General features: G+C 48.3%; 1 protein-coding gene and 4 long non-coding RNA genes across 10 annotated transcripts in view; 4 read left to right on the top strand and 1 right to left on the bottom strand.

The window, feature by feature from the left end:
- Window positions 1-13,484: 13,484 nt before the first annotated feature.
- LOC125757172 (uncharacterized) lies at window positions 13,485-17,093 on the bottom strand. 3 transcript variants are annotated; one of them, XR_007415101.1, is made up of 3 exons: window positions 17,064-17,093; window positions 15,208-15,380; window positions 13,485-13,522 (listed from the first exon to the last, which is right to left on the bottom strand). It is a non-coding gene; the product is annotated as an uncharacterized LOC125757172 (long non-coding RNA). The 3 variants fall into 3 exon arrangements; XR_007415102.1 differs by lacking the exon at window positions 15,208-15,380 and adding an exon at window positions 16,215-16,387; XR_007415103.1 differs by lacking the exons at window positions 13,485-13,522; window positions 15,208-15,380 and adding an exon at window positions 15,973-16,059.
- Window positions 13,757-15,306, top strand: LOC125757171 (uncharacterized). 4 transcript variants are annotated; one of them, XR_007415099.1, is made up of 2 exons: window positions 13,757-13,849; window positions 15,196-15,306. It is a non-coding gene; the product is annotated as an uncharacterized LOC125757171 (long non-coding RNA). The 4 variants fall into 4 exon arrangements; XR_007415100.1 differs by lacking the exon at window positions 13,757-13,849 and adding an exon at window positions 14,109-14,182; XR_007415098.1 differs by lacking the exon at window positions 13,757-13,849 and adding an exon at window positions 14,430-14,524.
- Window positions 16,133-18,384, top strand: LOC125757174 (uncharacterized). The gene is made up of 2 exons (XR_007415105.1): window positions 16,133-16,201; window positions 18,274-18,384. It is a non-coding gene; the product is annotated as an uncharacterized LOC125757174 (long non-coding RNA).
- Window positions 17,152-17,655, top strand: LOC125757173 (uncharacterized). Its single transcript, XR_007415104.1, has 2 exons — window positions 17,152-17,217; window positions 17,545-17,655. It is a non-coding gene; the product is annotated as an uncharacterized LOC125757173 (long non-coding RNA).
- Window positions 18,385-19,520: 1,136 nt separating the features above from the next.
- Window positions 19,521-25,687, top strand: part of LOC119383225 (PHD and RING finger domain-containing protein 1) — a 67,197-nt gene continuing 61,030 nt past the window's right edge. The window contains exons 1-3 of the mRNA XM_037651265.2: window positions 19,521-19,640; window positions 22,101-22,190; window positions 24,845-24,925. The gene's annotated coding sequence lies outside the window, so the exon portion shown is untranslated. The remainder of the gene's footprint in view (window positions 19,641-22,100; window positions 22,191-24,844; window positions 24,926-25,687) is intronic.

A 25,687-nucleotide genomic window follows, 5' to 3' on the forward strand; every position in this document is an offset into this window, starting at 1 on the left:
ATGCCACATGGCCTTCGGTAACTTGATATAATGAAACGTTTAAAAGATTTACGCTTTAATGACTATGCAAGCGATAACTCACTCGGCTCAGGCATCGAAAGAGGAAGCCCGCCGCTCTTCCCCTGGCGGTGGTGGGACGCTTGGGGATGTGATCGAGGAGAATGTGGTTGACGATACTTCGGCTGAATCTCGACTTGTATCTGCTCAAGGGAGACAGGTGCCGGACTTCAGTGCTTTCCCAACCGCCGCACACGTGCCTGCGAATTGCGAAGAGTGCGTTTCACCTGCATGCCATTGTCTGGATTGAAGCGCTTGTACCGAGCACTCGTATACAAGGGGAGAGGTCGCTCATGTAGTTCGCGTATACTCCGCGTAGTCTCCGAAACCTGGAGACATACAAAGAGTTCAACTTAAACTGAGGACGACGCAGCGAGCGATGGAAAGGAAAATGATAGGTGTAACCTTAAGAGACAGGAAGAGAGCAGAGTGGGTCAGGGAACAAACGGGGGGTTAAGGATACCATAGTCGAAATCAAGAAGAAGAAATGGCTATGGGCCGGGCACGTAGCACGTCGGCAGGATAACCGGTAGTATTTAAGGGTAACTGACTGGATTCCGAGACATGGCAAACGCGTGTGGGGGGGGGGGGGGGGGGGGGGGAGACAGAAAATTAGAATAACAGAGAGCTGAGCTAGTTGGTAAGTATTCATTCTAAAAAGACAGGGCGTGCAAACAAGGACACAAGAAAGAAGTCAGGACACCACAAACGCCGACTAACAACTGAAGAGACGCACACCGGCTGAAAAGAAAGAAGGCACGAAAACTTATCTGCGCATGCCCATGCAACAGGCGAACCTATCAATCCGGCACGCGTGGCGGTCTACGTTGAAGATAACTGTTAAGGCATTTGATTTCATCTTTATGCAAGTTAATCGACGGTTGGCTCACGCATGCGTTACCACTATTCTCGATATGCCATGCTTCTATCATCAGGCGCGTTTCTTCATTTCTATGACGGTACAACACTGCGCATTCATCGAATTTTGGCGTGCACTTACAATCTCGACAATGTAAAGATAGATTAGAAGGTGAGCCTCCTGTTAGCGATCTCTTATGTTCCAACAATCTCTGGTTTATGCACCGGCCCGTTTGTCCTACGTAGAAGCGACCGCAGCTGAAAGGGACCTTATACACCACACTCGTACGGCAATCAGTGAATTTGTTGGTGTGTTTTACGAAACAAATATCGGTCCGCTTCTTGTCTTTTACTCGCTCATTCTTCCTCTGCACAGCGGCGCAAATCTTACCTAGCTTATTGGCAGCCGTGAAAACAACATTAACGCCGTATCTACTTCCTACTTTCTTTAGCCTGTGAGACACGCAATGAATGTACGGTATACCTACGACACGTTTCTTCTTATCGCTTTCTGCAACCATGCTCGGACTTAACACAATAGACTTCTTTAAACGTTCAGCGACCGTGGCCACTGCATCACGAGGATACCCTACATCTAAAAGACGCGTAACCTGTGCGTTAAAGCTATCACTCATTTTGTGCTCACACGACTTGGTGAGGGCTGATTTAAGGCAAGACATGGCGATACCGTTTTTTACAACCTTCGAGTGCTTCGACGAAAAATTTAACAGCGGTTTCGAAGATCTAGGAGAATACTGCCAGCACACGTGATTCTTCTGGAACGTTAAGGAAATGTCTAGAAATTGTATTCTGTTATTCTGAGGTACCTCTTTAGTAAAGCGCAGCCCTCCTCCATTTAATTCAAATTTTTCGCTCACCGAAGTTACCACCTTTTCAAAATCCTCACCACTACAAAAGATCAAGTAATCGTCCACATAACGAAAAACCTTAATAACCGAATTACCTAAGGCGCCTTCCAAAAGATTGTCAATCTTGCTAAGGTATAAATCACTAAGAACCGGAGCAACCTTAGAACCAATACATATCCCTGATTTCTGCACATACACGCCTTCCTTCCAACCTACAAGCGTCGACTTTAAATACATGGAAAGGATTTCTAGAAATGCCCCGGTAGAAACACCACATTTATCGGTGAAAACCGTCTGGTGCTCTTGTTCGTTAATACATTCATTAACACACTTTAACAACTCCTCATGCGGTAAAGAATAATACAGGTCTTCAATATCCATACTAAAAGCCTTACAACAGCCGGGGTTCTCCTCGGAGAGGAACTGAACTAGTGCCTGAGAATTACGCATACGAAAAGGGTCTGAAAAACTCAAAGAGGTTAAGCAGCTCTGCAAATACTAGATACAGCGACTTGCCAGGTGCCTTGCTCTGAAACGATTGCTCGAAATGGGATCTCGTTCTTATGTGTTTTGGCTGAAAAAAAACAATTCTAAAGTAAGTGATTTAGCCTTCTTGACATTACAAGCTATTCTCTCAAGATTATGTCTTAACAAAAGGTCGACAGCACGTTGCCTGACTACCGATGGCTTAAGTTTTACCGTCCTAAAATTCTTTTCTATGGCTGTTAATGCTTTTTCTGAGAACAAACTGTCCGGCATAATTACAAAATACCCTTCCTTAGGAAGGGACGGTAAAACTTAAGCCATCGGTAGTCAGGCAACGTGCTGTCGACCTTTTGTTAAGACATAATCTTGAGAGAATAGCTTGTAATGTCAAGAAGGCTAATCACTTACTTTAGAATTGTTTTTTTCAGCCAAAACACATAAGAACGAGATCCCATTTCGAGCAATCGTTTCAGAGCAAGGCACCTGGCAAGTCGCTGTATCTAGTTATTTGCAGAACTGCTTAACCTCTTTGAGTTTTTCAGACCCTTTTCGTATGCGTAATTCTCAGGCACTAGTTCAGTTCCTCTCCGAGGAGAACCCCGGCTGTTGTAAGGCTTTTAGTATGGATATTGAAGACCTGTATTATTCTTTACCGCATGAGGAGTTGTTAAATTGTGTTAATGAATGTATTAACGAACAAGAGCACCAGACGGTTTTCACCGATAAATGTGGTGTTTCTACCGGGGCATTTCTAGAAATCCTTTCCATGTATTTAAAGTCGACGCTTGTAGGTTGGAAGGAAGGCGTGTATGTGCAGAAATCAGGGATATGTATTGGTTCTAAGGTTGCTCCGGTTCTTAGTGATTTATACCTTAGCAAGATTGACAATCTTTTGGAAGGCGCCTTAGGTAATTCGGTTATTAAGGTTTTTCGTTATGTGGACGATTACTTGATCTTTTGTAGTGGTGAGGATTTTGAAAAGGTGGTAACTTCGGTGAGCGAAAAATTTGAATTAAATGGAGGAGGGCTGCGCTTTACTAAAGAGGTACCTCAGAATAACAGAATACAATTTCTAGACATTTCCTTAACGTTCCAGAAGAATCACGTGTGCTGGCAGTATTCTCCTAGATCTTCGAAAACCGCTGTTAAATTTTTCGTCGAAGCACTCGAAGGTTGTAAAAAACGGTATCGCCATGTCTTGCCTTAAATCAGCCCTCACCAAGTCGTGTGAGCACAAAATGAGTGATAGCTTTAACGCACAGGTTACGCGTCTTTTAGATGTAGGGTATCCTCGTGATGCAGTGGCCACGGTCGCTGAACGTTTAAAGAAGTCTATTGTGTTAAGTCCGAGCATGGTTGCAGAAAGCGATAAGAAGAAACGTGTCGTAGGTATACCGTACATTCATTGCGTGTCTCACAGGCTAAAGAAAGTAGGAAGTAGATACGGCGTTAATGTTGTTTTCACGGCTGCCAATAAGCTAGGTAAGATTTGCGCCGCTGTGCAGAGGAAGAATGAGCGAGTAAAAGACAAGAAGCGGACCGATATTTGTTTCGTAAAACACACCAACAAATTCACTGATTGCCGTACGAGTGTGGTGTATAAGGTCCCTTTCAGCTGCGGTCGCTTCTACGTAGGACAAACGGGCCGGTGCATAAACCAGAGATTGTTGGAACATAAGAGATCGCTAACAGGAGGCTCACCTTCTAATCTATCTTTACATTGTCGAGATTGTAAGTGCACGCCAAATTCGATGAATGCGCAGTGTTGTACCGTCATAGAAATGAAGAAACGCGCCTGATGATAGAAGCATGGCATATCGAGAATAGTGGTAACGCATGCGTGAGCCAACCGTCGATTAACTTGCATAAAGATGAAATCAAATGCCTTAACAGTTATCTTCAACGTAGACCGCCACGCGTGCCGGATTGATAGGTTCGCCTGTTGCATGGGCATGCGCAGATAAGTTTTCGTGCCTTCTTTCTTTTCAGCCGTTGTGCGTCTCTTCAGTTGTTAGTCGGCGTTTGTGGTGTCCTGACTTCTTTCTTGTGTCCTTGTTTGCACGCCCTGTCTTTTTAGAATGAATACTTACCAACTAGCTCAGCTCTCTGTTATTCTAAGCTTCATTTCTAGTACTCTGAGCCCTTTTCCGTGTTCTCCTACTTATCTGAACAATCCTGCCTCTTTGGCTTCTTTAATTGCTATTTGCTTGGTCCGTGCTAGAACTTTTTCATGGTTTTCTAAGAATAGGGTTTGCCCAGTTGAAGTTCAACTGTTGTGCGGGTTTCTGCAACCATCTACCGGACATGCCAGGAGGATATGTGCCATAGTGACCGCGGAATCATGGCGTCAAGTGAGATTTTACCAGGAATGCCTCAAGGTCCGTTGTTCGACTTCGCGTGACGATCGCCGCCAGAAGCAGATGTACGCCGACTGGATGAGGGTAGCTAACCAGCATGCGGAATTCATATGGAGGGTAAAACTTCGAGAACTTCAACCATGTAAGAGGAAGATTATTTCTACTGTTTCACCGCAAAATAACTTGCTAGTCCTTGGAGGAGCTACCTTAGATGATAGTCACTGTAAAACCCTAGCCTTAGGTCCTAAATACTGTTTTAAGCCGAACCTGAAACCAATAGACGTTTTAAGTTTGCCGCGTACAATCACTAGACTTGTTCCTGAAGAAGAGCGTTCCCACTGCATTTCAGACTGCGTTGCTAGCATCAAGGGTTCTAATATGCATCTCAAGTGTTCTGATCCTGTCCAGCCTTTGGTTAATTACTGTGTGGAAAAGAAACTCAGGCCAGTAATTTCAGATAAGGAAGGGTATTTTGTAATTATGCCGGACAGTTTGTTCTCAGAAAAAGCATTAACAGCCATAGAAAAGAATTTTAGGACGGTAAAACTTAAGCCATCGGTAGTCAGGCAACGTGCTGTCGACCTTTTGTTAAGACATAATCTTGAGAGAATAGCTTGTAATGTCAAGAAGGCTAAATCACTTACTTTAGAATTGTTTTTTCAGCCAAAACACATAAGAACGAGATCCCATTTCGAGCAATCGTTTCAGAGCAAGGCACCTGGCAAGTCGCTGTATCTAGTTATTTGCAGAACTGCTTAACCTCTTTGAGTTTTTCAGACCCTTTTCGTATGCGTAATTCTCAGGCACTAGTTCAGTTCCTCTCCGAGGAGAACCCCGGCTGTTGTAAGGCTTTTAGTATGGATATTGAAGACCTGTATTATTCTTTACCGCATGAGGAGTTGTTAAATTGTGTTAATGAATGTATTAACGAACAAGAGCACCAGACGGTTTTCACCGATAAATGTGGTGTTTCTACCGGGGCATTTCTAGAAATCCTTTCCATGTATTTAAAGTCGACGCTTGTAGGTTGGAAGGAAGGCGTGTATGTGCAGAAATCAGGGATATGTATTGGTTCTAAGGTTGCTCCGGTTCTTAGTGATTTATACCTTAGCAAGATTGACAATCTTTTGGAAGGCGCCTTAGGTAATTCGGTTATTAAGGTTTTTCGTTATGTGGACGATTACTTGATCTTTTGTAGTGGTGAGGATTTTGAAAAGGTGGTAACTTCGGTGAGCGAAAATTTTGAATTAAATGGAGGAGGGCTGCGCTTTACTAAAGAGGTACCTCAGAATAACAGAATACAATTTCTAGACATTTCCTTAACGTTCCAGAAGAATCACGTGTGCTGGCAGTATTCTCCTAGATCTTCGAAACCGCTGTTAAATTTTTCGTCGAAGCACTCGAAGGTTGTAAAAAACGGTATCGCCATGTCTTGCCTTAAATCAGCCCTCACCAAGTCGTGTGAGCACAAAATGAGTGATAGCTTTAACGCACAGGTTACGCGTCTTTTAGATGTAGGGTATCCTCGTGATGCAGTGGCCACGGTCGCTGAACGTTTAAAGAAGTCTATTGTGTTAAGTCCGAGCATGGTTGCAGAAAGCGATAAGAAGAAACGTGTCGTAGGTATACCGTACATTCATTGCGTGTCTCACAGGCTAAAGAAAGTAGGAAGTAGATACGGCGTTAATGTTGTTTTCACGGCTGCCAATAAGCTAGGTAAGATTTGCGCCGCTGTGCAGAGGAAGAATGAGCGAGTAAAAGACAAGAAGCGGACCGATATTTGTTTCGTAAAACACACCAACAAATTCACTGATTGCCGTACGAGTGTGGTGTATAAGGTCCCTTTCAGCTGCGGTCGCTTCTACGTAGGACAAACGGGCCGGTGCATAAACCAGAGATTGTTGGAACATAAGAGATCGCTAACAGGAGGCTCACCTTCTAATCTATCTTTACATTGTCGAGATTGTAAGTGCACGCCAAAATTCGATGAATGCGCAGTGTTGTACCGTCATAGAAATGAAGAAACGCGCCTGATGATAGAAGCATGGCATATCGAGAATAGTGGTAACGCATGCGTGAGCCAACCGTCGATTAACTTGCATAAAGATGAAATCAAATGCCTTAACAGTTATCTTCAACGTAGACCGCCACGCGTGCCGGATTGATAGGTTCGCCTGTTGCATGGGCATGCGCAGATAAGTTTTCGTGCCTTCTTTCTTTTCAGCCGTTGTGCGTCTCTTCAGTTGTTAGTCGGCGTTTGTGGTGTCCTGACTTCTTTCTTGTGTCCTTGTTTGCACGCCCTGTCTTTTTAGAATGAGACAGAAAATTAGGTGGGTAGATGAGATTAAGAAGTTTGTAGGTATAACGTGGCAGCAGAAAGCACAGGACCGGGTTGATTGGCGGAACATGGGAGAGGCCTTTGCCCTGCAGTGGGCGTAGACAGGCTGATGATGATGATGGTGATGATGATGATGCTGATGATACTCCGTTGATTTCTTCGTTGTTTTACTTCGGCATAACAGGTATACATGGTTTGCCCGCGAGGTAAAGCAAAACGAGCGCTTTAACCTCCTTCACCTCACTGGAGCTGTAGAAGTAGCGCATTTACAAGTTAAAACTATATCTGTTTCAGTTATTGCTAGGCGTTGCGGAGTCGCCGACCCCCACTCACCCACGTCACTTTTCCCTCCCCTGGTTCGGCGTCCTTCGCAATTATATCATGTATGCGTGCGTTCTTTTGTTTTGTTTTGTTTTCGCACGTATAGCACCTCATTTTATGATGATTCGCAGTGGCCAAATGCCGACTGGCGTATACGTCTTAAAGTTAACAGTGGAAGGGCGAGCAGTACAGACAACTCTCCTTATTATTGGTGATATGGTGGCGACGAGTTCGTAGCCCCATGGAAATTACTGCTTTCACTTTCTCGGTATGCAGCCAAACCGGACAAGGAAAGCATAGCTCCTGTGTTCCTCAATAACTATATTACACTTCGCGGCGGCTCCTCTAGATCTACGTGTCCGAGAGAAGCACGAGAAACGATCCTGGCAGCTGTACACGGCATCATACAGGGTGTTTCAAATAAAATTAAGCATATAACGCTACGCGTCTCCAATTAGCGCAGTATTGTTCTGAGCCGTATAGAGCGCGTCAGAATATATTTGTGAACCCGCAAAGCGACCTTCGTGCGTGGAGCAGCCTTTGATAATTCGTTCAACTTACATTTGAGGGCACTAAAAGCGCCGCGCGTTACGCGGCAGTCACGAAGTATTTTTTTTTTATGCACGCGCTTTAAAGAAAGGCTGGAGAGAAATTACGCAGAGGAGTTATCTTACCATAGATTGAAAAATTCGACGTTTCTGAACAAGCGCCGCAACCTTTGTATTGAAGATTTTTCTCTAAAGTTACTATTTAAAAGTTCATTAAGCGATCTTTCTTAATTGCCAAGCTTTGCGGATTGGAAAAAAGTATTCTGACGTGCTCTATAGATATATGGCTCAGAGCAATACTGCGCTAATTGGACACGCGTAGCGCCTATGTTTAATTGTTTAATACTTGGTGTTTTTTTATCTGAAACACCCAGTATATGACGCGTCTTGGTCGTGGAAATATACGGTACCTCGCTACATTGACTTCAAAGCTTATCGCATTAATGGAGACAGTCAGAGAAATTTTCCCGCTATTAGTTTGAAACTAGAATGCTTTAACAGGCAACTGTGGAGCAATATCAGACGCGATTTCGCGTTACATGCGGTAGAAATGCGTTAGCACGACCTTAAGTACTTCCAGTTACCTTGATAGCCAAAACTAGCCTATATTAGATCAACACGATAGTCAACAGTTATCCGGTACGCAACTAAATACGGCACAGCCAGCAATGCTGACATTATGCGAGTAAAGACGGTGTAGGCCAGCCGCAAACAATCGGTTGGCTTCACACAGAATCGGAGATTCGTTTTTACCTTACACCCCTCTATTATAATATATAACTATTTTTTTTTCGTTTTGTGTTTTTTTTTGTTATGGGTTATTGCTATCGCATTACGACGTGCTTGAGATAATTTAAGAAACCTGCTGGTGATATGGTTTGCGAACTATTTTCGCATTGTTTTTATTATTGATTTGCTATCTTTTGCATTGTTCTTGCTCTTGTCTACTATCGTCGCAGCTATTTTTGCTATTGTTTCTGTTACTGCTCGTGAGCTTATGTATGGTTGGATGGAGCTTAGGCAGAGTTAATCTGCTTTTAGTCCTTTCAACCCAGAAAGCGTACGTCTAAACAATACCATTAAAAATAATGCCAACTCGTCAAATGGTTCGAGAGCTGCGCCTCACCAGTAAAAGTCGTCGCACGGGTGCACGCTCTCGTTGAGCGAGAATCTCAGATCTTTGGCCAGGGAGAGGCAGCCGTGCGGGCACGTCCCGACTCCGGCCATGAGCGCGAGGGGCACGGTGAACAGCGTCGCCGACATGGTCACGGCCAGGGTCACCACGAACGACGTGTAGCGCAGCCAGCGGCCCGCGTACGACGCGTCCTCCTCGGGTGGCAACCTCTCCTGGGCCGGTCCGCCGGCTCTCGCCGAGTCTGGCCCTTGACGCCGCTCGGCGTCCTGCAGTGGACGTCCCGGCGGCATCCAGCCGTCGACTACACCTTGGCTGCCGTTGGCTGGAGGCGAGGTCCACGACAGGAGGACAGAATCCATGGCGACCCCCCGAGCGATTTCTCCTTGCGCTCCTTAGGTAAAGAACGACAGTGGCGGTCTGGTCAGAGCGATATGAGGAACCAACCTTCCGGTCACTTTGTATCTTCTTCTTCTGCTGCTGGTGCTCGTGCCGACTCGCGACAAACAGGCGCGCGAACATGAGCCACGCATGTTTGTTTGTTTTGTTAAATGTAAAGCGTACGACCGATAAAAATTGCTGCATGTGTAATTGCTTATTGGAATCTAATCAACTGATATGGACGATTCGCAAACATCTTGCCTGCAACTGTACCCGCGAATCGAAGTTCGAAATGAAAGGGTAGTGGGAACTGGGACACATTGCGATGGTGATCATAATAATGATGATGATGATGGTGGTGGTGATCCACATTACTGACGCGTACCCACTAAAGGGCGTGGGACAAGCACCGGGTGGCAGGAAGTAGCCGACGAGATGAAGAGGAGGACCAGAGAATAAAAACAAATATATGGGACCGAGAAACGATAATGGTACAAGAGCGAGCAGTAAGGCTAACCTACCGCAGAATGTGAACGCGATACCACCATCGATTATAAGAAAGTTCCCACGAAATGGAAATATACGGGGCATTATTGTCACCGCCGTGAATACTGAAAAACGAAAGGTAAAGCCAATGAAAGCACGGAGACTTCACCACGCACTATGCTTTTAATGAGAATGACGATGACACTATACACAAGCGCACGCAGGCTTCCCCATTGGCGAAGGGGGGGAGGGGGGTATATCGCATCGCCCTCCTCCCCACCCCCACCCCACCTTCGTCGGTCGAGTTCAAATGGCAGCATGCTTCACAGTGAAGGCAAAAATGAAAATAAAACAATAACGGGCTGCTCACAAAGGCCTGCCTTTCGTCCCCGGCTTTCCGGGGCTGAGGGTGGGAAAGAAACAGTAGAATGCAACATCAGAGGCCCTCGGCCCTCAGTAGCCGGGGGGGGAGGGGCCTAGCCCCCCCCCCCCCCCAGCTACTGAGGGCAGTATTGGTATACAGGTATAATTCGAGCCCCTCTTAGATGATTAGAGGGTGCCCCCCCCCCCTTCTGCCCTTCTGTGTGCACGCCTGTGACCCTGCTGTGTAGTAAAAGCTACTGGTAGTCTAGTGCACAAATTAGCACACATCCATTTAAAATGTAGCGTGCACGAATAATAAGACGCTCTGCTGTAGCATCATGTGCAGTGTGTTTGTTATCAACCTGTGAAATAGAACGGAAGCCATGGGGCGATAACAGCTAGGTTTTATGTAAATTTATATTTCTTGTCCCTCTTGGCTTATTGAAACCTTCGTCATATACTCCTTGCCACTCGATTTTTGGTTGACCCCTTTTAAGTGAATACGCGCCATGGAAAAAAAAATTATCACCATCATCAACATCAGATATAAGGCTACGTGTCACTTCAGCAAGGAACAAAGAGAACGACGAAGGTACATCATCCCATGAAAGCCGCAACAACGCATTAAATTTACCGGTTTAAAGTCCTGGGCAAGAAAATTAGCAACGATGACTGAACGAACAAAGATGTACGCAAAGGCACTTCACCCCGCAGGGGAAGCGGGGGGCACACATTGTTCGCATAACTAATTGCTCGTTCACAAATCCGTGCTCGCATGCATATGCGAAGTGCGCGTAATGTCTTGTACTGAAAAGCAGCTCGCAGAAAACAGTTACAGGTATTAAATTGTAGTCACTCTGGATTCATTTATACGCAGAGCAAGTTTGCAAAAAACGAAAAAAAAACAAGCAAGTGTGTACGTAGACGGACCGTTGCATCCATAAACCATTGAACTGAAGGACAGTGCTTTGCGGCATGATATCATGCAGTCAATGACAAAACGACATGCTCAAATGTCCGTTATAAGTCACCTAATTTCTACATGGCTGCTGTCTCCAGTGGTATCGGTAGCCGATTGTATATCGGTTTTAGTAGTATCCGTGTCTTTCTGCTGCAGGAACTGAGACCGCTTTATTGCCGAGAGAAATGACCATGTATCTGTTGTCAGTCATTTATTGGTATGAACGAGTCAGACGCACGCTTTGGCAACGTGGTGTACCCTATACATGCATAGTGGGATTCTATAGCGGATATATATATCAGCGCGCGTCAGGTATTTTGGGGGCTCAAGGGAGATACACTGTTCATGAGGTGGCGTTGTGCAAGCGTTGCGTGATCCTTTTATTTGCATGCGAACGGCAGGTGCCGATATGAACCCATGTGACAATTAACATATAATCGTTATTCACGACACGTGCCCTTCCATTGCTTTAGATGGCCATCTCCCCGACGCTATAGGCATGTATATCTCGCCTAACAGTGCTTCATTGAGCAGGAGCTTTTAACACGTTCAGATCGCTCCACAGACTACAAGAATACAGACAGCGGTACAGTACAGCATCGTCCTGATGAAGGCCTAAGGTCTACGGTCCTATACGTATCCCTCAAAAGCATTCCTATTTAAGTCCACCTGAGCGGCTCGCATGACAACTATAGTGTGTGTCGGTCTGCTAGCGCTTCCTGAATGTGGAGACGATATTCCAGCGTAAGCGCGATTGCAAATACAGCTGTTTTATCAAATACTGTTGCCCTGTCCCTGTGATTAAGACCTTCATTTCTGCTGCTTTGAAACTCGTGAACTTGAGCAAACCGAGTGAGGTTGATTGTATAAGTAGGATTAACTCAAAATCCCATATAGTTGTTGTCTTAGCCCGTAGCATGGCATGTCCTCAGAACTTCGTCGTTGTCGTTGTCCTCTGTGCATGAACTGAGTCAAATATATATATGCCTTCTTCTTTATCTGCTTCACACACGCGTATATTCAAACGTATATACTTTACTTAGCAAAATTCGGAAATTAGTTAAAGCGTTTCTTTTTTTAACATACGCTCCTTTGATAAAATGCAAATACCAGTCGCCCAGCCGGCAGGTGTTAACGTTTTTGCGATGGGCAGTGCATTTCGCATCGTATCTTCGTTCACTTTTCAGAAACACCTGTTGCCAATTCCTTCGTCGTGGCTGAGAACTTTGCATGCGCACACAACTCGGAGGACGAAGATGACGATACGCGAGCCGGCGCTAATGTCACACCGCAAGTTATACTTCTCCGAAATAGACAAAACACGGTCTTGCAAGGGCGACGGCAGCCATGTTCTTCCAAGTTGGAACAAGCGATTCGGAGATGTAGCCGCTCGTACCACAACAAGCCTTCGAGTGACCTCAGACAAACACTGGGGCAGTGGCGTCGCCATGAGCGAAAGAGAAGACGACGAAGACGAAGAAACGCGACGAAGAAGAAGTCATCGGCTATATAAGCTCGCCCCGCATCGGCAGTCGGCACTAGCTGTCCGGGGGGCGCGGCCGGGACCAGCCGTGACCAGCCGCGTCGGCAACTATGTCTTTCATCTCATCTTTCTGCAGTAACGTCCAACCGACATTCCCTCTGCTCAAGTGGCTGCGACGCCTAGTCGCAGGCTCCGTTTCACGTTGCCTACGCTGAGATATGCTACCTGACCAAGCCAATACAACATTACCGGACGACCCTTGGTGCAGCGTTGGCCTTTACCGGAGGATGCCTGCTGGAGAATGGATGGTCCTTGCGGAACCACACCCGGAGCTTCAATAGGTGAGGCCGCTACCGACAACGTAAACGCCAGTAATAGCAGCAGCCAGATTATGTTGGCTAGCTTAACCACATCTGCTTAACGCATGCAGGTCCTCTCCGCGGTCCTCCTACGACGCGCTGACCTCGGCGAGCTTTAAGCACGTTCCTGTGGACGGACCAGCCGTGTGCAACCTGCTTGACGATCCTGGACGCTGTCAAGGTCTTCTGGAACCTGTCAGGGGCGTGGAAGGGGGAGGCGCCGAAGACGAGCCTAGCAGTGGCCTTTCAATGGCTCAGCTCGTCCGCTTCTGTTCATGGCCACAATCCAAGGGCGCTGCAACACAAAAGAGCCGCAGCAGTTGAGCCGATCAGTTTGGCTGTTACCTGCCCATAGCAACGACTGCCCCGTTGCCCCACGAGTTGCTGTCGGGGAGCGAGAAAGGATCCTCTTGCACAGCCATGGCGGTCCCGTGCACTATGTCCCCCGCTGCATCTACATCGTTTTCCAGATTTGCACAACACGGTCGTGACGGCCCTCTTCGGCTGGAAGTCTCCTTGGAACCTGTCAGGGGCGTGGAAGGGGGAGGCCCCGAAGGCGAGCCTAGCAGTGGCCTTACAATGGCTCAGCTCGTCCGCTTCTGATCACGGCCACAATCCAAGGGCGCTGCAACACAAAAGAGCCGCAGCAGTTGAGCCGACCAGTTTGGCTGTTACCTGCCCATAGCAAAGACGGACCTGTGGCGCTAGTCCTAGCGCTGTCGGACAGCTGAAAGGGGGCTCTCTGGTCGAACTGCTCTCTCCTGGGAACGGGACCTTGTTTTCATATGTGCATGTCTCTACTGACCAATATTCACTGCAGACTACTCCTGACGGCCCTCTTCGGCTGGAAGTCTCCAAGGAACCTGTCAGGGGCGTGGAAGGGGGAGGCCCCGAAGACGAGTCTAGCAGTGGCCTTACAATGGCTCAGCTCGTCCGCTTCTGATCACGGCCACAATCCAAGGGCGCTGCAACACAAAAGAGCCGCAGCAGTTGAGCCGACCAGTTTGGCTGTTACCTGCCCATAGCAAAGACGGACCTGTGGCGCTAGTCCTAGCGCTGTCGGACAGCTGAAAGGGGGCTCTCTGGTCGAACTGCTCCCAGGGACCTTGTTTTCATTAATGTGCATGCCTCTACTGACCAATATTCACTGCAGACTACTCCTGACGGCCCTCTTCGGCTGGAAGTCTCCATGGAACCTGTCAGGGGCGTGGAAGGGGGAGGCCCCGAAGGCGAGCCTAGCAGTGGCCTTACAATGGCTCAGCTCGTCCGCTTCTGATCACGGCCACAATCCAAGGGCGCTGCAACACAAAAGAGCCGCAGCAGTTGAGCCGACTAGTTTGGCTGTTACCTGCCCATAGCAAAGACGGACCTGTGGCGCTAGTCCTAGCGCTGTCGGACAGCTGAAAGGGGGCTCTCTGGTCGAACTGCTCTCTCCTGGGAACGGGACCTTGTTTTCATTATTGTGCATGCCTCTACTGACCAATATTCACTGCAGACTACTCCTGACGGCCCTCTTCGGCTGGAAGTCTCCATGGAACCTGTCAGGGGCGTGGAAGGGGGAGGCCCCGAAGGCGAGCCTAGCAGTGGCCTTACAATGGCTCAGCTCGTCCGCTTCTGATCACGGCCACAATCCAAGGGCGCTGCAACACAAAAGAGCCGCAGCAGTTGAGCCGACCAGTTTGGCTGTTACCTGCCCATAGCAAAGACGGACCTGTGGCGCTAGTCCTAGCGCTGTCGGACAGCTGAAAGGGGGCTCTCTGGTCGAACTGCTCTCTCCTGGGAACGGGACCTTGTTTTCATTAATGTGCATGCCTCTACTGACCCATATTCACTGCAGACTACTCCTGACGGCCCTCTTCGGCTGGAAGTCTCCATGGAACCTGTCAGGGGCGTGGAAGGGGGAGGCCCCGAAGGCGAGCCTAGCAGTGGCCTTACAATGGCTCAGCTCGTCCGCTTCTGATCACGGCCACAATCCAAGGGCGCTGCAACACAAAAGAGCCGCAGCAGTTGAGCCGACCAGTTTGGCTGTTACCTGCCCATAGCAAAGACGGACCTGTGGCGCTAGTCCTAGCGCTGTCGGACAGCTGAAAGGGAGCTCTCTGGTCGAACTGCGGGACCTTTTTTTCACAAATGTGCATGCCTCTACTGACCAATATTCACTGCAGACTACTCCTGACGGCCCTCTTCGGCTGGAAGTCTCCATGGAACCTGTCAGGGGCGTGGAAGGGGGAGGCCCCGAAGACGAGCCTAGCAGTGGCCTTACAATGGCTCAGCTCGTCCGCTTCTGATCACGGCCACAATCCAAGGGCGCTGCAACACAAAAGAGCCGCAGCAGTTGAGCCGACCAGTTTGGCTGTTACCTGCCCATAGCAAAGACGGACCTGTGGCGCTAGTCCTAGCGCTGTCGGACAGCTGAAAGGGGGCTCTCGGTTGAACTGCTCTCTCCCGGGAACGGGACTTTGTTTTCACAATGTGCATGCCTCTACTGACCAATATTCACTGCAGACCACTCCTGACGGCCCTCTTCGGCTGGAAGTCTCCATGGAACCTGTCAGGGGCGTGGAAGGGGGAGGCCTCGAAGACGAGTCTAGCAGTGGCCTTACAATGGCTCAGCTCGTCCGCTTCTGATCACGGCCACAATCCAAGGGCGCTGCAACACAAAAGAGCCGCAGCAGTTGAGCCGACCAGTTTGGCTGTTACCTGCCCATAGCAAAGACGGACCTGTGGCGCTAGCCCTAGCGCTCTCGGACAGCTGAAAGGGGGCTCTCGGTTGAACTGCTCTCTCCCGGGAACGGGACTTTGTTTTCACAATGTGCATGCCTCTACTGACCAATATTCACTGCAGACCACTCCTGACGGCCCTCTTCGGCTGGAAGTCTCCATGGAACCTGTCAGGGGCGTGGAAGGGGGAGTCCCCGAAGACGAGCCTAGCAGTGGCCTTACAATGGCTCAGCTCGTCCGCTTCTCTCACGGCCACAATCCAAGGGCGCTGCAACACAAAAGAGCCGCAGCAGTTGAGCCGACCAGTTTGGCTGTTACCTGCCCATAGCAAAGACGGACCTGTGGCGCTATTCCTAGCGCTGTCGGACAGCTGAAAGGGGGCTCTCTGGTCGAACTGCGGGACCTTTTTTTCACAAATGTGCATGCCTCTACTGACCAATATTCACTGCAGACTACTCCTGACGGCCCTCTTCGGCTGGAAGTCTCCATGGAACCTGTCAGGGGCGTGGAAGGGGGAGGCCCCGAAGACGAGCCTAGCAGTGGCCTTACAATGGCTCAGCTCGTCCGCTTCTGATCACGGCCACAATCCAAGGGCGCTGCAACACAAAAGAGCCGCAGCAGTTGAGCCGACCAGTTTGGCTGTTACCTGCCCATAGCAAAGACGGACCTGTGGCGCTAGTCCTAGCGCTGTCGGACAGCTGAAAGGGGGCTCTCGGTTGAACTGCTCTCTCCCGGGAACGGGACTTTGTTTTCACAATGTGCATGCCTCTACTGACCAATATTCACTGCAGACCACTCCTGACGGCCCTCTTCGGCTGGAAGTCTCCATGGAACCTGTCAGGGGCGTGGAAGGGGGAGGCCCCGAAGACAGCAGTGGCCTTACAATGGCTCAGCTCGTCCGCTTCTGATCACGGCCACAATCCAAGGGCGCTGCAACACAAAAGAGCCGCAGCAGTTGAGCCGACCAGTTTGGCTGTTACCTGCCCATAGCAAAGACGAGGACCTGTGGCGCTAGTCCTAGCGCTGTCGGACAGCTGAAAGGGGGCTCTCGGTTGAACTGCTCTCTCCCGGGAACGGGACTTTGTTTTCACAATGTGCATGCCTCTACTGACCAATATTCACTGCAGACCACTCCTGACGGCCCTCTTCGGCTGGAAGTCTCCATGGAACCTGTCAGGGGCGTGGAAGGGGGAGGCCCCGAAGACGAGTCTAGCAGTGGCCTTACAATGGCTCAGCTCGTCCGCTTCTGATCACGGCCACAATCCAAGGGCGCTGCAACACAAAAGAGCCGCAGCAGTTGAGCCGACCAGTTTGGCTGTTACATGCCCATAGCAAAGACGGACCTGTGGCGCTAGCCCTAGCGCTGTCGGACAGCTGAAAGGGGGCTCTCGGTTGAACTGCTCTCTCCCGGGAACGGGACTTTGTTTTCACAATGTGCATGCCTCTACTGACCAATATTCACTGCAGACCACTCCTGACAGCCCTCTTCGGCTGGAAGTCTCCATGGAACCTGTCAGGGGCGTGGAAGGGGGAGTCCCCGAAGACGAGTCTAGCAGTGGCCTTACAATGGCTCAGCTCGTCCGCTTCTGTCACGGCCACAATCCAAGGGCGCTGCAACACAAAAGAGCCGCAGCAGTTGAGCCGACCAGTTTGGCTGTTACCTGCCCATAGCAAAGACGGACCTGTGGCGCTATTCCTAGCGCTGTCGGACAGCTGAAAGGGGGCTCTCTGGTCGAACTGCGGGACCTTTTTTCACAAATGTGCATGCCTCTACTGACCAATATTCACTGCAGACTACTCCTGACGGCCCTCTTCGGCTGGAAGTCTCCATGGAACCTGTCAGGGGCGTGGAAGGGGGAGGCCCCGAAGACGAGCCTAGCAGTGGCCTTACAATGGCTCAGCTCGTCCGCTTCTGATCACGGCCACAATCCAAGGGCGCTGCAACACAAAAGAGCCGCAGCAGTTGAGCCGACCAGTTTGGCTGTTACCTGCCCATAGCAAAGACGGACCTGTGGCGCTAGTCCTAGCGCTGTCGGACAGCTGAGAGGGGGCTCTCGGTTGAACTGCTCTCTCCCGGGAACGGGACTAGCGCTGTCGGACAGCTGAGAGGGGGCTCTCGGTTGAACTGCTCTCTCCCGGGAACGGGACTTTGTTTTCACAATGTGCATGCCTCTACTGACCAATATTCACTGCAGACCACTCCTGACGGCCCTCTTCGGCTGGAAGTCTCCATGGAACCTGTCAGGGGCGTGGAAGGGGGAGTCCCCGAAGACGAGTCTAGCAGTGGCCTTACAATGGCTCAGCTCGTCCGCTTCTGTCACGGCCACAATCCAAGGGCGCTGCAACACAAAAGAGCCGCAGCAGTTGAGCCGACCAGTTTGGCTGTTACCTGCCCATAGCAAAGACGGACCTGTGGCGCTATTCCTAGCGCTGTCGGACAGCTGAAAGGGGGCTCTCTGGTCGATCTGCGGGACCTTTTTTTCACAAATGTGCATGCCTCTACTGACCAATATTCACTGCAGACTACTCCTGACGGCCCTCTTCGGCTGGAAGTCTCCATGGAACCTGTCAGGGGCGTGGAAGGGGGAGGCCCCGAAGACGAGCCTAGCAGTGGCCTTACAATGGCTCAGCTCGTCCGCTTCTGATCACGGCCACAATCCAAGGGCGCTGCAACACAAAAGAGCCGCAGCAGTTGAGCCGACCAGTTTGGCTGTTACCTGCCCATAGCAAAGACGGACCTGTGGCGCTAGTCCTAGCGCTGTCGGACAGCTGAAAGGGGGCTCTCGGTTGAACTGCTCTCTCCCGGGAACGGGACTTTGTTTTCACAATGTGCATGCCTCTACTGACCAATATTCACTGCAGACCACTCCTGACGGCCCTCTTCGGCTGGAAGTCTCCATGGAACCTGTCAGGGGCGTGGAAGGGGGAGGCCCCGAAGACGAGTCTAGCAGTGGCCTTACAATGGCTCAGCTCGTCCGCTTCTGATCACGGCCACAATCCAAGGGCGCTGCAACACAAAAGAGCCGCAGCAGTTGAGCCGACCAGTTTGGCTGTTACCTGCCCATAGCAAAGACGGACCTGTGGCGCTATTCCTAGCGCTGTCTGGCAGCTTCAAGGAGGTGCTTTCTCGACGTGTCTGCTCTTCACAGCCTTTGCTACATTGTCACAAGACATTCCGGGACCAGCTGCCTTCCTTGGTCCTGTCGGCGCCTCCCGGACAGCTAGAATAAAACGTTAAATGCGATATCCTCCAGTTGTCCCTCTTTTCACTGCTAGTGGCAGAGCACTTTTCTATCCCAATGCGCGAAATCTGCGACTGCTACAAGTGCCGCTGTTTTAACTTTGCGCTAAAAGCGGCGACTGCTTATGCTTACATCATCACCCTAATGTGCTAACTCGGTAACTTTTAACCGTCGCATTGAAGCCGTCATCAAACAAAACTACATAACCGCTGTTTACAAAGTACAAATTATATTATGCTTACATCATCACCCTAATGCGCTAACTCGGTAACTTTTAACCGTCGCATTGAAGCCGTCATCAAACAAAACTACATAACCGCTGTTTACAAAGTACAAATTATATTAGCAGCAACAGCAACCTATTGCGTTGACTCATATGCAATACGTCGCGGTGAGGGTGTTATAAAACGAAGCTACATGCTGAACTTCGCGGTCAACCACCCAATACGTCAGCTACAAATGGCGCTCTTTAAACTTCGCGGTCAACAGAGTACCAAACTAGAGGTGCTAGAGGTGCCATCTCTCGTTCAAGTCTGAAAGTGTAACATCCGGGTTTTTCTCGCAATGGTTGCCGGGAAGAGCTAAGGTTATGGACAATAATGGCTGCCGTCTCGGCGAGTAGTAAATGTCGAGCTTCGCATAAAGAATTGGGTGCGCACCTTTGGCACGCGCCGTTTGGTAATGATTTATCAGTTTCTCTCTCAAAGTTATGTGCTCGCATGGATGCCTGTACTGCTAACCGGTGCGCTTTCTGTGGTGCAATATCGCGTGCTGACGGATCTGTTGACCGAAGCTGCCGTTTGGATGAGGTGCCGGGAGCTGCTGCGTGCATGTCGTTTCCATGTTGCGTATACCACAGTGCGATATGTCGGCCAAGATCTGCTTCCGGACGTATTCTGTAACTACACTCTTCTCCTTTCTCGCTGAGTACGAGGATCTGGCTGGCCGGACGTCAGCAAAAATACTCTTACTTTGCGCACCGTGTCCACGATAAGCCTAACAAGCAGAAACTTCAACTCGACTTCCCATGGGCATCTCGTGTGCGATGTCTGCGGCCGTTTCAACCTTGGTGCTCTTTCCCGACAGTGGTTCTTGCCCCTACGACAGCGCGCGAGTTGGCAGGCGCATATTTTAACCTGCCGTGCTTCGACCGTCGTTGCCTACCTTGTTTTATAGATATTTTCTTTGCTCGGAGTGCTCTGCGTTGTGTCCGTCTAGGGAGCATTTTAACGCCCCGTGAACTGCTTCGCCACTGCGATCAGGTATGTAACAGCGCTGCGTTCCACGCGATCTTCAAATAGCGGTCCTGAGACCGTCGTCGTACCGAGTGCGGCACTGAATCAAGTGTCCAGTATGTCGTCTCCACCGAGACATCGGATTTTGGATCTTGTGTATCTGGCACAACCCATTGGGGATGCAGCGCTTTGCGCATTTGGTTGCTGGTGCTTTCTGCTGCTGCGTTGGTGAAAAAAATCGGTTAGTCTGCGAGGTAGCGTGTGCGACACGTCAGTTGCTGCTTGGCCGCTTCGCGTGCTTATCGGTAGGAGCCATTGCCGCGGTCATTTAAGTCGCTCCGTGTAGGGATCCAGTGGTCTATTTCTCTCTCCCCTCCCCCTTTTTTTTTTTCCATTCAAACGGGTGATTCAGGACCCTTCTTGACGTAGTTTTCAGCTGCGAAGCCAGAGCTTATATAATTTACTGGTCGTCTACGGCGCGACCACTGACCGAGGTTACGTGCTAGTGCCGTAGAGCACTTTCTTCCTTTTGAACTGGTCTTTTGAGTTTCATTTGCAGAACACGTCGCTGCTGAGCTCGTAGCCGTTGTCGCTACGTTGGTACGGCCTATAGGTGGTGTTCTTCACCGTTGTATCCTTCCAACACTTACAGATACTATCTTTAGTGCGAGTAATTAGTTAATGAAGAAAGAGTAAACAAAGAATTTTACCTGTGTCGCATTGCGCACGAGCTTGTGCAACACCTACCACGGCTTATGTTTTGTCACAGTTGCAAACGTGAACAGGCACCGAAAAGACTATTTCGTTAGATGATCATCCGTTCTGATATTCATGACCAACAATGGCTCTGTACGTAGTGATATTAGTGTGTATATGCATACACTGAAGTGCGCCTGAATAAAAGTGTCATTCCACGTACTGTACATTGACCATGTATGTGCAGTGCTCGTCAAATGAAACCCGAACACCGGCAAGCCTTCGCAGTGGTATAGTGCCGGCCGTCCATTTATCACCATGGACAGGTGCGCATATGCACAGTGCGGTCAAACCGGATGCGCGCGCCTGTCAATGGTGATAACTGGACGGCGCACGAAGGCTTGCCGGTGTTCGGGTTTTATTTGACGAGCACTGTACCATGTATGTATGCGTTGCCATTCCCAACAACACGGGTTATCTTACTTTCAGTTGTATATTAAAAGAAGTAGTGTTTGTTACAGTGGCCATTTGGCTGAAACCTAGTGGTTCTTTATTGTTGGAATAAAATAACAGGCCTGTTGTGTGCAGTCCTCTGCAAGCAGAACTCTTCATCTTCTTAGCAGTGCCAAACTTTAGTAAATGCTGTATTTAGATTCTCTAACTCAGAATGAGTTTTGTGGTGACACTCATCAAATATGTTAAACTTTGAGCACTACCCTTCATTACTTTTATACATAATTTTCACGTGACGTCACAGACAGGTTCTCTGCACTGGGTACCTCAACATGGCGGCCACCGTGACTCTTTATGCTATTAGAGTGTGTCAGTGCGGGGGAGAACACACAGTCGTTCGGTCCCAGTGTTCTTTTGTGTTCTCCCCGCTTTCTTCTCTTTGCCAGCTGCGTCAAGGGGGAACGCAAAGGAACGTGAGGGGCCACTGGCACTAATATGATGTCACCGTTTCTTTCTCCCCACATTCGAGTAAGAGTTCACGCAGCATGTCGACCAGCTAGTACTGCAAGATGGCGACCACGGTGACGTCAATGAAAACTATGGATATATGACAGGCATATATGACCATGACCACTGTCTCAGTTTTGGGCTCCGCTTTATTTGTTGATGTCCCTCCTTAAAAAGAAAAATAAACTATGTAGAGTGTAAGTGTGCTTTGCTGTCAGTGTTACAATGACCCCTTATTTTTGTGCAGACTTGTGCTGAGAACATGGTCATCTGTTCAAGTCTGCTTGGTTATTGACTGCTGCTGAGATCGGCTAGGCTTCGTCCACTAGTTTTCCAAGTGAGTGCACTTTCTTTCTTTTCATCCCACCAAAAGGTGTCAAATCGCTCTGCATTAAACACAGACATTGCAAGAATTTGCACAGTTTCTTAAGTATGACTTGGCCTGTAAAAAAATGGGCATAAGAAGCTAGTGTTTTCATGAATATCATGCACGCAACACTACAGTTGAAACTCATTTTAACGAAGGGGTGACCAAATGAAAGGCCAGGCCTTCGAGAGCGCAGAAAATGTACTACGAAGCGTGAATGCCCCCTGAAAAAGTCATTGTAGGATGTTTTTAAAAGCCAGTTTCGGTTCCTACTATACCCTGATGTCACAACATGGTATGAGCGTCTCGTCACGCGCTCCCGCAGGATATCATGTCGTTTCCTCGGCCGCTCTGCACTGTGGCCATTTTGGAAGTTTTAGTACCTGACGTCATCACAGCTAGTCAGACTGCTGTGTGCAGTCACCAGAATTGGTACTGTAGCCTGACGTCAAGCTAGTGTCGATGTCGGTAGGTGCGCCGTGAGAAAATTGACTCTATTATCAAAATAATATATCTTATCATCATTTGCTGAGAGTCACACTCGCTCAAAGCCGTCTCTTTATACAGGAAATTTCTATTGCAGAGTAAGCTTGCCTTCGAAAAATTGTGTCGGTGCCCCTTTAAATCGTTAAGTTGGTAAAATCGAGAAAGGGATTTTTTGGTTGTTCGATATCTAAAATTGTAACGTAGCGACACTGATTGACTACCACAGCATCGTTTTTGCCGCAATCCCACACCTGTACATGTAAATAACCCATGAGGGCACCCAAGGGCAGCCTGGACTGGAGTCTCCCATGTCACCCAAATATGCGGGTTTCCATGTGGGACTGATGCAGGCAGGTGGTCACGTGAAGCAGTCACAGGCTACCGATATGCAAAGATGGAGCGAACAAATGTAGTGATTGCGCCCGAAGACTGAGCGAGAAAGTTGCGAGGAGACGATCAATGCTATCTCTCGTAAACTATGAAATAACGAAAGCAGCCACCCCTAGTGCCATTTGGTATGTAAGAGAGTTACCGGCTGCAGAGTCCGTTGTTACAAGCATGGGCCGCACGTGCAGCCTCTTAAAATAAAGCTAGGGCTGTGACTAGGGTGTGTAGATGTTTTTAACACGATAGCGTCAGAGTGGACACCCGAAGAAACATCTACGTGTGCCAAAATCCGAAGGAAATCACTGCTTTGTTACTCGGTTATTTTAGGAAAAACTTCAGGTTTGGTGAGCAAGTTAATTCGGGTTCATGACAAATTGAATGCTATGGGTGCCTGCCAGGGAATTGAATTTTTTTTCATTAGATGGAGTTTCAACTGTATGACCCTGAAGCACGCAGGTGCTCAAAAACGTATATTAGCTTCTCTGCAAATGACACAAGCGCTATGACGGCTAGGCGTGTTTGGGTCCAGCATTTCTTTGCACTGAATACACAACGCATTCCAAAACAGTCCAAAACATTGCAGCAAATAGCTTGCTTGTGTGTTTTAATATTCACAAGAAGGTTACTAGTAGTGTCCCACATTGGCAAAAGCATAGGGAACTGAAATGCTGTAGCATCATCTGCTAAACAGAAACGGGTGTGTTTTCAGGAAAACAATGCCAATTTTTGTTGTTTTTTCTTCAGTGCTAGGAGCTCCTAAATTGGCTGATTGTGGTGGGGCTGGCAGACCATCTTATTCCTTGTTGTTGAAATGAGTTAGAATGAAGCAGAAGCTAATTGTACTGGACAGTCGTTTTTGTAATTGCGATGGAAGATTGGAGTGGCAAGTGTTGTATGGGGCTCTATGCCATCATCATCAGAAGTGTGTGGCTTAAGGCTCTTCTGTCCTCAGAGTATTGTGAGGCCCCTCTGGCATCTCTCTACAGATGTAGACACTAAAGAAGGGCTCCACTCTATAATTAGACGCGTTCCACTTGTCTTCGTTAAGTGAAGAAGCCAGCAGTAGCAAAGGCTAATCTAAACGGAAGCTGGTTTCCTTAGTACTGCCATAGTAGCAGTACTAAGTTCAGTAGCTAGTATGTATAAATTGCCTGCGAACCTACATTGCATTTCGTGCATGTACACTTTCACCCTTCTATTTTATGTACTACGCAATGGCTTTGCATTGCTGCTGCTGTGCATTAAACTTGCATTGCATTCGTCAAGCTTACAGATGCAAAATGACATTTTAGTAAGGAGCACTAAAATGTCATTTATGACCTTGAATTCTTTGTGTAAAGTGAATGTTGTAGTGCTCAGAACCTAAGCATAAATATTGGAAAGCCTCAGTGGGATCTCATATGCTGCGTAAGCCAGGTTATTTCATTTGCCAAGAGGTGTATGGAGAGAAACACACCATTTGCTCATCCTGCATTCCACTCACATGGAACCACACCAGTGATAGAATCTAAACAGAGCTGGCAGATTGGAAAAGTTACAGAAGAGCAGTACAGTCAATCTGCTGTGCGAGATTGTTTTCTTAACTCTGTAGTTCTTGATTCACTGGATGGCAAGCTGCTCTTTAGAGCTGCTGTATGTCATGTTCTGTTTAATGTTTTGAACCTTTCATGTTTGCTAGATGTGTGATGGTGTGAGGCCTGTTGGATGAGGTATTACATATCATTTTTTTGTTTTTCTTATATATTCCTCAGGGTGAAGAAAAGAACATGCCATCTTTGCCGACACCTTTCTGCCGAAGTAAATAAGGCCGCTACTTGAAACAACAAACACCCGTGAGTGCAGAGCTGTTTGCTTTCTTCTTAAAAGCCCTGGTGTGCTCGTTTTACTAAGTAGAAGGGATGTGCCATGGATGATGGACAAATAGAAAGCGGGAACAGTAATTGTGAAAACAGCACTTCTTTGTGGGAAAGTTTGGTTAGAGGCGATAATGGAAGGTATTTCGTGCATGTACTGCTGCATTCGTCAGCCCTGCTACGTGAGAGTAAAATTTGTACACCATTCAGGCAAGTGTTTAGCTTGAACTTTTAAGCTCTGTCACAACAGGTTCCATATTTATCCACGTTGAAGTTCTCACACCAACTCCTGAGGGCATCATGGATTTTAACAGTGTCTGCTAGAACTTGCATAAACCTCTATATAGCACTGAAGATAAATCGCACTGTGTTCCAAGGGAGCCAGAGACATAACGTGGAAATAGTAAATTTTATTGGGTCATCGTGGCTAAAATATTAAAAAGTAATAAAAAATGTAATTTTGCGGTGCGGCACTGATATTCAGTGCTGGAGTTTCAGTGCAGAATTGAAGAATGAAGCATTTAACTTAATTTTGTCTTCTAATGATGAATGTATGATTTCAAAATTAATGACAATGAAGTTCTGAAGGAATAATTTTTCAGTCTAAGCTGATTTACTGTGGCAGTTTGCAAACAGCAGTAGGCATAACACTTCACTCCGCTGCCGAGCTAATTGAGCATAGATTCGTGGCGGGTCCGCATGGCTGCTTTGTCATTTTACAGCTAAGTATGGCTGGGTGCC

Source organism: Rhipicephalus sanguineus, chromosome 2 (genome assembly GCF_013339695.2).
Source record: "Rhipicephalus sanguineus isolate Rsan-2018 chromosome 2, BIME_Rsan_1.4, whole genome shotgun sequence".
Classification (NCBI taxonomy): Eukaryota; Metazoa; Arthropoda; class Arachnida; order Ixodida; family Ixodidae; genus Rhipicephalus; species Rhipicephalus sanguineus.